Below are 10,440 nucleotides of genomic sequence, written 5' to 3'. Positions count from 1 at the left end.
GAGAGAGAGAGAGAGAGAGAGAGAGAGAGAGAGAAAGAGAGAGAGAAAGAAAGAGAGAGAGGAGGTATGGATTAGTAGTAATAATCTTGATAGTGAAATAAAGCATAAATTTTAGATTATTTTTCTTTGCTTTTTATTATTTACAAAATGTCCACAATGAGCCCATTTTATAATTTTGGTATGAAAAAAAATCCATTACTAAGAAATCACGAAAATAAACCAGATGGTATAAATTACAATATTATAAACTACCCATCTTACACGTGGCTAGAATAATGATAATCTATGACATCCGCTGAGTGCTGTCCTATTTACAAAATATTTATTATCTTTCATGATCACAGCATTCTTGTGAGAGAGGATAGGAATATTGTTTCATAAGTCAGAAAAATAGCCCAGGTGTCATGGTACACTTCTGTAATGTCAGTGCTTGAAGACAGAGACAGTTGGATCTTCATGAGTTCAAGGCAAGCAAGAAGAAAAGGTAGCTCAGATCACAAACTCAAGGTAGAAGTCAGTGCTGCCCACTTGTTGGCGAGTGCCCCAGCCCATGCATAAAACTAGTTTTCAGTGGTCATCACTGTATGGTTTGACTGTAGGGAGAGATCTTTGTTACTCTTTCTCCCTTAATTATGATGCTGTCCCAGAACTTCCTTCAGGATGGGACCCAAAGACATAAATACCAATATTTTTAGAAGTGCATAAGTAACTTATTTTCAGCAGTGTGTGAATGACCATTAGGATTCCACATATAACTGAACATTGGAGAGAAATTTGATAAAATAAATAGTATTCAATTTCAGTGTATGTGTGTGCAGCACGAGGGACTTGGGAGTTCTGTTACTCCTCCCATGAGCTGCAAAGGCTAGGGAGGAATTGCCTGCCCTGTCCCTTTCTAGCTGCTCCTTTTCTGCTCAGCATTCCTGAGCAGCCCAACAGCCAGTGATTTGGTGTTGCTGTTCACAGAATCTGCATGTGGGTGGACAGGGCTATGAAACCACTATACCTCTACTCAGATTTGTCCCACAGTGGGGTGGGAAGTTGGGACTGGGGCTGTTGGGGATGGGGAAGATGCTAGCTACCTCACAGGAGCGTAGGGATCTAAACTAGTAAAGACCAGTAGAAACCAAACACAGACCAAAAACAAAGTTTTAAACTTTTCCTCTTATCAAAGTGATTCATGAGCATAGTTTTTAAAAGTCAAATGTCCTGCATGGATCTGGTGCAAAATGGACATTCCTTGCCCTGTAATTCACCATCTCACCTGGATTGATGTCCTTTCTCCCTAAGAGCAATAATTTCTGTTTCAGCTGTCTCTAACCATTTTTATTTCTACATTTCTCAATAACCCACCTCCTTTGCAATTTCTTGATTGCTTTCGATTTTTGAAAGTACTAATATACTTTGTGTCATTGTTTTTATTGCTATGATTTTGTTAAAATTATTCTCAGTTAAGCCATATCATCTTCTATAGTGCACATATAGTTTTCTTGTATTCAGTTTTGTGTCTCTCCTGTTGTGTCTTTTTTTTTTTCATGGTTGTTCAACATTTTGGGGATCGATACTATTTGATTCCCCAACTTTTCACCAACCTATAAGCCTCCTGATATATCCCATCTATAAAATAATCTATTAATTTCCTTTCTTTATTCTCTATCCCCCAACTCTCTGTCTCTCTCTCTCTGTGTCTGTGTCTGTCTCTGTCTGTCTCTGTCTCTCTGTCTCTGTCTCTGTCTCTGTCTCTCTCTCTCTCTCATGTGTGTGTGTGTATGTGTGTTTCTCTCATTTTCCATCATCCCCTCTGCCCCAGTGTGGGCTGGTTGTGTTCTGACCTGCAGCTGGACACTCTTTTAGAATCTCCTTTACCTTATTCCTGGAGATAGTGATGAATCTTTAGTTAGTGGTTGCACTTAGACCTCTGTGATCACATATCCTCCTCTTTGTTTTACTCTTCATGCAGCAGGACATGGAAACCTGTATATCTGATTTGACTTGTCCTAGAACTCTGGAAGGAAACCATTTTTCTGTCATTCTCAGGATGTTTATGGCTTCTTGTCTTCTATGTGCTGTTAAGGAGTCTGGTATATTTGTCTCTTTGTCCAGATTTTGTCTTGTGAGTATGACTCTCTTACCTTATTCCATCTCTGGAAGTTTTAAGAGCACTTTTTCCCAGATTAAAAAATAATATTACCATTATTCATTGTTCTCTCTCCCTCTCCCTTCCTCTCTCTGAGTAAGTGTGTATGTGTGTGTGTGTGTGTGTGTGTGTGTCTGTGTGTGTACATCCATGGTGATTAGGTGAGACCAGGGTACAGCCTGCTGGCATCAATTCTCTTCATCTACCATGTGGGTCCCAGGAATTCATCTCAGGTAGCCAGACTTGGAGCCATCTATCCTGTCCCCATTTCCTGGATTTCAATTTCAGAAGTCACAGGATGCTTGCCTTATTTCAGTGGGCCTTATTTCATCAACGGTGCTAGGTTGTTGCTGGCTTTTTTGTTGTTGTTGTTTGTTTTGTTTTGTTCTTTTTTTTCACCTTTAGAAAATCTAAAATTTGCTTTGATTATTTGATTATTTCTTTGGTAATCTTTTTCTTGTTTGTATTCAAATTTTAACATAACCAAATACTAGGACTTATAGACGGTTTCTCATTTTAAAATTTTCTCTTTCTTATTTTCAAAATTCTTGTCTTTCTGCTCTACTTTTGGGAAATTTTTGTCAGTTTTGCCTACTAACCCTTCTGTTGACATTTTCACGTCTGTTGTTATGTTTTTAATTGTCAGGAGCCTGTTTTGGTTGCTTGAATGCTTCTCTTTAAATAGCCTCCTTATTTCATGCAGGGTACATCTCTAAGGATGCTAACAATGTATCTTATGAACACTCCTGTTGATGCTATTCTTATCCTTGTCTCTGTGTTCTTTGAGGTTTATCTATTCTTTGACAATTTCATACACACATATAGTGTATGATGACAACATTCAACCCCAATTTTATCTTACCCTCCCCCTCACTCTGGAACCCTCTCCCTATCTCCTAAGGGAGCTCTCTTACTTTAAGTTTTTTCTTCTGTCAATAACCCACTGATTTTAATTAGAGTTGCTTGCATATGTATTTGTATAGTATAAATGTGTTTTTTTTCCTTTGCACTAAATTTGAGGTTAGTAAGAAAAAGGGTTTTAATACAGGTTTATGTAAAGAGAGAGAGAATGAGAGCAGCCTTTAACTGTTCATTACTTAATGAGTATGCTCATATTTGGATGGTCTAGGTGTGTATATGTGCAATCAACAACAACAGAAACAATAAAAGACAGTTGAACAGTCCAAGCTCTAGAGTAATATTTGCTGCTGGTGGGATGCCCTGGCAAGGTAATTTTCTTGGTGACTCTATAACAGGCTTCTTGGTTTCTTTAGAAAGTAGTATTTCAGTCTCTTTCAAGGGAGGAAGATATTGACTGCTAAGGTTTTCCAAATGCCAAACATGGGGGAGAAGTAGAGAGCTGGTCTGACCACTGTAAACAGTTTTCATTTACTTTTGTTCCTTTTCTCAGCATATTGTAACTTCCTTTATTAGACAGATATCCCAGGGATCCAGGGTGTCTCGAGCACTGTGGCAAGCAGCTAGGTACCCAGGAGCGTGGGATAGAGGTGAAGCCAGAGATAGTTCATCAGCCTGTCCACTTTCAACTCTTCCCAGACCAGTTCTGTTAAAAGTGCTCCAAGCTTCCCATTTCTAAGGATCCCTGGAGCTCTGCAGTGACAGCCAGATACCCACAGGCTCTCCCTACAGAGAGCTTAGGAGCCACATTGGCAGGTCTGCTGAGTCAGTTGGTTCTTTTTCACCAGCTCTAGTTTTAAAATACTATTCCCTTCTTGGCTATTTTTTCCCTTTGTGGTTGTGTGTCTCTTTTAATATTTCTTTCTTGTGGAGTAGTGTTGGTAGTTATTATAGAAGAAACAAGAGTTAAAGATGTGTTTAACCTCCATGAGCTGCAGGAGACTACAGCAGAGACTTCACTAAGCTATACCCAGAATCTTGAGTACCTTCTCTGAGTGGCCCCGTGGCTCTGTCATTGACTATCCCACCTGTGAAGGAGTTGGGGGTCCTGAGTAGCACCCTCAACATTGCAGTGCAGATAAGCATGTCTGTCTTATAGTTGTGAAAACCACCAGGGTGATGTCTTGCCAGTAATCTTAGTTCCTGCTTCTTTGAAGAATATCTATAAATGCCAGTCACATATATTTTCAGTATTACAATTTCTGGCTAGATTGGTGCCAAAGCTTACTGGGTCAATGATAAAGATGATGAGGCCTACATGGAAGGAGAGGATCTTCCTTTATAAATGTTTCAATGAAAAGTCATGAATTATAAAAGGTAATAGTGGTGATAGTGACGGCTATGACAGGAGTTGATATTTAGCAGGAACTTATTGTATGTTAAGGAGCTTCTAATGTTGTCTCAATTGAGCATCCAGGCATCTGTGCATGTATATTTTTACTATTATGTTCTAGAAAGGAACAGGCTGATGTGTAGAGAGTTAAGTCTTTAGGTCACTATCACACAATAAAGACATGGCAGGTCACAAGGTCAGAGTGTCTAGTTCACCCCAGAGTAAGTACTCCTACAGACAAGACCAGAGCTTCTCAAACTTTAATGTTGTCACAAGCCACTGAGAATCTTGTTATTGCGCTGTTACTGTACAGATTCTGGCTTAGCAGGCCTGGTGTGCGGCTACAGTTTGCATAGTCAACCAGCTCCCAAGCGATGCCTGTGACGCTACCACAAGGACCAGATTTCAAGTATTGATCTCTATGGATGCCCCAATTGCATGCAATCTTGTTTCCCTCAGGCACAAATGAGATCATAAGAACCATGATATATTCACTGTTTCCTTCCTGTGTGCATATACAGGACGGTGGGCACTCCTGCCTTCACTATGCCCTTGCTCGGGAGTCCTTGGTACGATTCTACCACTCTCCTACCATTGTTCTGAGGACAGGTTTTTCACTGCTTGCTGAGCCAAGTGTATCCTCATCATTCACTGTCCACACTGATTCTAGTGCCTTCTCTGAATACAACCCTCTGGCATTCTAAGCAGGTATGCTGGAGCATACAAGACCTCCGGGTATAGGGCTGGAGAGATGGTTCAGTGGATAAAGGGGCTTGTTGTCAAGGCTGGTGACCTAAGTTTAATGCCTGGACCACACGTGGCAGACAGAAAGAACCAATTCCCACAAGCTGTCTTCTGACTTCCACACGTGTGCTATGGCAAGCGCGTGCACACACACACACACACACACACACACACACACACACACTGTAATAATTAAAACAAATCTCTCAAAGCATGGAACTGTTTCCCTGTAGTGCTCAGCAAGGCTATGCTGTGTTCCCTACATAGAAATATGCAAAAGACCCTCCCACAGGGGTCACTCTGTCAGTTGCTACCTATAGCCTATGACCTAGAAATATGAAATCCTTACTCTCTGGCATCTTTATCTTGCTTTGGCCACTTGATCAACTCTTCTAGAATTCACCATTCTGGAAGCAAGTTCAACTCAAGCTGACTTCCAGGCAAGTGAAGCAGATGATGTCTGTGACCTCCAAAGCTATGTGCAGGTATGTATCTATGGCCAAGTCTCTGATGTATCTATAGCCAAGTCTCTGATGTATCTATGGCCGAGCCTCTGCCATGGCTCTCTGTGCTCAAGTTTCTCACTTGAATTCTCAAGGACCATACTCAGGTCTTGAGGCTCATATGGAAAACATTTTATTGATTGAACTGTCTTCCCAGTCCCCATTTATTTTATTTTTTAATATATGTGAAGGAAAGATATATTATGTTCAAGAGGCTTCTACACTCCTATGTTTATTGCCTCACTATGCACAAGGAGACTGCAGCCATCTTTTGTATGGGCTGTGTGCCCTCCACATTGGCCTAGTCCTCCTGGGTCCACATTAGGTGTTTTGTTTTGTTTTCCCACTTAAGTCCTGCAAGGATTTGTGCTTCTGATCTCTGGCTCTCAGTCAGAGGGAGGAGCTGCATGAGTATCAGGTAAGTACTTAGCCTTTCTAAGACCCAGTGTCCAGATTATTCAGTGAGAATAATAAATGCTCACGTTATTGTGCAGGCTGCATTAATGTGCTGGAGTAGCATCCAGCAGCCTTCTTGCAAATCACGCATAATTTCTTCCTTTTCTTCCTCTTTCTCCTCTACTTCTGAGATAGGGCTTCGTGTATTCTAGGTAGGCCTTGTGCTCCCTAAGTAGACAAGGATAGCCCTGAACTCCTGATCCTCCTCCCTCTACCTTTCTAGGGATCCATCTCAGGGCTTCAGGCATGCTTGATAATCATTCTACGAGCTAAAGTACCTCCCATAGTTACAAATTATTCTTACATTTATTATCCTTGATTTTAAAATTAATTTTTTTAAAAAAGTATACATTATTGGCTCTTGGGCTGTATAAAGACAGGCCACAGACAAATTTGGATCTGGCCAAAGTTTACCAAGCCTGAACCAGAGCTTATGAAGTCCTTATGATAATACTTGGCAGCTGGTGAGTATTGACAAAGGTTCCTTCTCCACCAGGCAACATCAGGCCTCTCCCTCTCTCCCTTTTAGACATGGGTGGATGCCACAGAGCCCATCAGAGCCCTACTGACATTCAGATTATCCCTAAACAATACGGGGTGGGGAGGTGGGGCTGCAGCAGTTTGTCTGTTGAGACACGTCCTTCTGAGTAAAAACCTGTGTGGTGTATCTGGAGCGCCAAGACAGCATGACAAGTGTGGCGTAACTATGTCACCACCATGAAATCAAAACCGTTGTTTCAGCCATTTGCTAAATTGCATCTCCATTCCTGTTCCTCTGTCTCTACCACCACCAAACAATCCAGTCTGTATGGGGAGTTGGAGGCCCCCTGTAATCTGATGAGAGGATCTTTATGCTCACGGCTCTCCTCCTCTGTTTTAGTTATTTAATTCCCCTCTTCCCCTCCCCCAACAGTTTGTGCTGCATTATTTATTACTTAACTTGAATGCTGGGGGTGTAGCTCCAGATGAAAGGCACTTGACAAAAAGAAGATTGCGTCGTGTTATGTGACTCTCATGCATGCAGCTCAGTATAATTAAAGTAAGAGAGACAGGACATTGTTCTCCTATTCAAAGACTATGATGGCTGTATCGAAAGGAATATCAGTTATTTTCTATGTTGTCCTCAGAACTCAAGGAGCACACCCATTTATGTAGAAGAGACAAAGAGCATATCAAATGATCGTCCCATAGACTCATGCACTTCTTTCTTTTCTCTCTTTATTTACCAACAAGGGGAACAAAATTATATGGGAGGGGGATGAACTGTGTTCCTAGAATATTTTGACTTAACTTTTCTTGATCCAGGCACACAGCTTGCGGGTATTCACTACTCTTATGTTCTTATAACAAACACTGCTTAGATACCATGATGGTTCATGTTCTAGTGTACTTGACAAAATCTAGAATAATCTGGGAAATGGACCTGTGGGTACACCTGTGGTGCATTATCTTTGTTCTGATCATTGACTGAAATAGAACCATTTTAGTCATGGGCAGAAAATGGGTGAGAAAATTCTGGGCTGGACAGAATCAGAAAAGCTAAGCTAGCTGAACATACATTCCCTGCTCTCTGTAAACATAGTCTAGCCAACTACTTCACGATACAGCAGCCTTGACTTCTTGCACATTGTGTTGGTGGCACTATTTGGAGGTGTGGCCTTGATGGAGTGGGTGTGTCACTTGGGCTTTGATATCCTAGTCCTAGCTACCTGGCTGTCAGTATTCTGCTAGCAGCCTTCAGAAGAAGATGTAGAACTCTCAGCCTCTCCTGTACCATGCCTGCCTGGAAGCTGCCATGCTCCTGCCATGATGATAATGGACGGAGCCTCAGAGCTTGTAAGCCAGCCCCAATTAAATGTTGTCCTTATAATAATTGCCATGGTCATGGTTTCTGTTCACAGCAGTAAAGCCCTAACTAAGACAGACACAAAGGACTGTATCTTGAACAGTGAGGCAGAATAAGCCCCTCCTTCTTGCAATTGCTTTTGTCACAGTATTTTATCACAGCAGCAGGAAAGGAACTGAGGCAGAAATCTACAATAGGGTCAAATTCTCTGCGAAGTGCTAGAGTGAACGGATGCATAAATGAAGGGTCCTGAAATTCAAGACTTTATGAACTAGAGAAGAAGGCATATGAATTAAACACAACACTCAAGCATAAATGACTAAATTTGTACAACAACAGCAAGAGCCAGTGTTTACCAGGAACTTGGGTGTTATTTTAAATGCTTTTTGTATGATGAATCCTTTAAATCCTTTCAGGAAGTCCTAGGAGCTATGTACTAATATAGATCTCCACAGATGGGGAAACTGAGGCCAGGCACAGAAAAAACTCTAAAGGTCTTAAAATGTAGTCAGCGAAATGAATATAGAAAAGTATCTATTGTGTTTGGGGTGGGGGCTTCAGTTCTCTCTGCAGGCCAAGTGAGCAGGGCATTTCACATAGAGAAGTGAGTCTACCTTACTCACTTACTCAGCCAAGATGAGTCTGTACTAGACCCAGAGAATGACACTTCCTTTTAAAGAAATTGTTTTATTTATATAGGTGTGTGCACATGTACATGTTCAGGGTGCATGTGTGTACAGTTCAAAGTCTATGTGGAGATCAGAAGACAACTTGCAGGAATATGTTCTCCCTTTCCATCAAGTGTGTCCCAGGCATTGGACTTGGGTTATCAGGCTAGGTGGTAGACACCTTTAACACTCAGCCATCTTGCCAGGCCAAGAAGAATGTTTCAAACCCCACTCCTATACTTGCCCATTTTCAAGCAAGACGGCATTACAAATAGTTGTTTATTCAACATTAGTCTCCCCTGTAGTTCCAGAGACCTCAGGGTGCCAGGACTGTTGACTACCATATGCCCAATGTCTAGCATGTGCTTAAAGAATAAATTTTGAAATAAATGAAGAAATCTGGTCAAGGCAGAAGAGTGGATAGTGATTTAGCCAATAGTGGCTGCCACGGACAAAGGTTAAGGATCAGTTCCATTTTATACCCATATTTGCATTTTAAATACTCTCATTTCACAGTGTTCTCTTGCAGACATGCCCATGGTATTCTTAAAAGGCTTTAAAAGCACGGTATTGTCAAAACTCCCATTACTGTATGTTTCGGTAACATTCTGCACATAGATCTGCAGCAATTACTTTGTGCTCGGAATTCTAAGTTGAATTCTGCACTTTACCCAAGATAGCCATTAATTAGATGAAATGATGTTACTGTTGCATGCAATGTGTTTTAAAGTGCAAAGCCATGTGTGACAAGAAGTGAACTTTCTTCTTTTCTTTTGCAGAAGAAAACCATGTGGACAGCCATTGCAGAAGCCCTCAGGCGGTCAGGCCTTTCTGGTGAAGCAGGCAACCCTTTCCAGAGAAGGGAAATGTTCTGGCTTTGCTAGTCAGATGAGCAGAAATGTCTAAAGCTGGGGTTAAGATGCGGGGGAAGATTGTCTGCCAAGAACTGTAGTATAGATCTGGGAACAGTGTGGAGATTTGAGTATCGCTATTGTTATTATTAGTGTTATTAGTATTCTTTGGTCTCAGGATCTTACCTGTGCTAGGCAAACACTCTATCCCCAGCCTGTTTTCAAATTTTCATTTGGAGAAGGAGTCTTCCTTGATAAGTTCCTTAGGTTGGACTAAAACTTACTAGGTAGCCCATTGTCGGCTCCCTGCCTCAGTTTCCCAAGTAGCTGGCATTCTGGGTACCTACCACCATGGCTGGTTTGCAAAATCTTTGCACACATTCAATTGAAAATATCAATTTGAAAGATCTAGAAGGCTCTTCTAGCTGTTGAAAGGAAGGGGCCTGGGCATGGTAGTTTGTATCCCCACCCATAAAATTTTTTGATTAGGTAATTATATTAAACATGGTTCAGATGTTTGATATAAATGTATGATTACCTCATGGAATCATTTCTCAATATGGGGCCACTGATGGCTTTTTCCCTACAATCCTGTATAAGGAGAGCACGATGTCAACCTGCAGTGTCCTTTGGACCTCTCGTAAGCACTGTGCTCCTAAGAGAAGGTGGCAAGCTTCAGAGTGTCTTTGGACAGCAACTGAACTTGAGGTTGGTAAGTGGATTTACACAGCAGAACACGAAATGGCAAGCTTTGTGTCAGCCTGACCTAAGTTCTGCTTTTGGCTGGACACCTTAGCAGCTTTGTGTCTCTGGGCAAATCACAAGGCTTGATGAAAACCACATTCCCTGCCCCCTCTGACATCAGTTCCAAACCAGAGAGGAGAAGAAATGGCCAACATGTTCCTTTAGAGAGACAAGCACACAAGTAATAACTTGACTAACTGAATCGGACGGAGACTTCCATTTGAAAAGAGCCCATCACAA

At 41.5% G+C, this 10,440-nt stretch overlaps 1 long non-coding RNA gene across 1 annotated transcript in view; it reads left to right on the top strand.

Annotated features, from left to right (window-relative positions):
- LOC110297534 overlaps positions 1 to 9,916 on the top strand; it is a 10,305-nt gene extending 389 nt beyond the window's left edge. Inside the window, exons 2-3 of the long non-coding RNA XR_002378295.1 lie at positions 5,529 to 5,617; positions 9,385 to 9,916. This is a non-coding gene — a long non-coding RNA (uncharacterized LOC110297534). The remainder of the gene's footprint in view (positions 1 to 5,528; positions 5,618 to 9,384) is intronic.
- Positions 9,917 to 10,440: the final 524 nt, after the last annotated feature.

Source organism: Mus caroli, chromosome 7, assembly GCF_900094665.2.
Source record: "Mus caroli chromosome 7, CAROLI_EIJ_v1.1, whole genome shotgun sequence".
In the NCBI taxonomy this organism is placed as follows: Eukaryota; Metazoa; Chordata; class Mammalia; order Rodentia; family Muridae; genus Mus; species Mus caroli.
The sequence above is the reverse complement of the archived record's forward strand: the minus strand, read 5'-3'. Positions and strand labels throughout refer to the sequence as shown.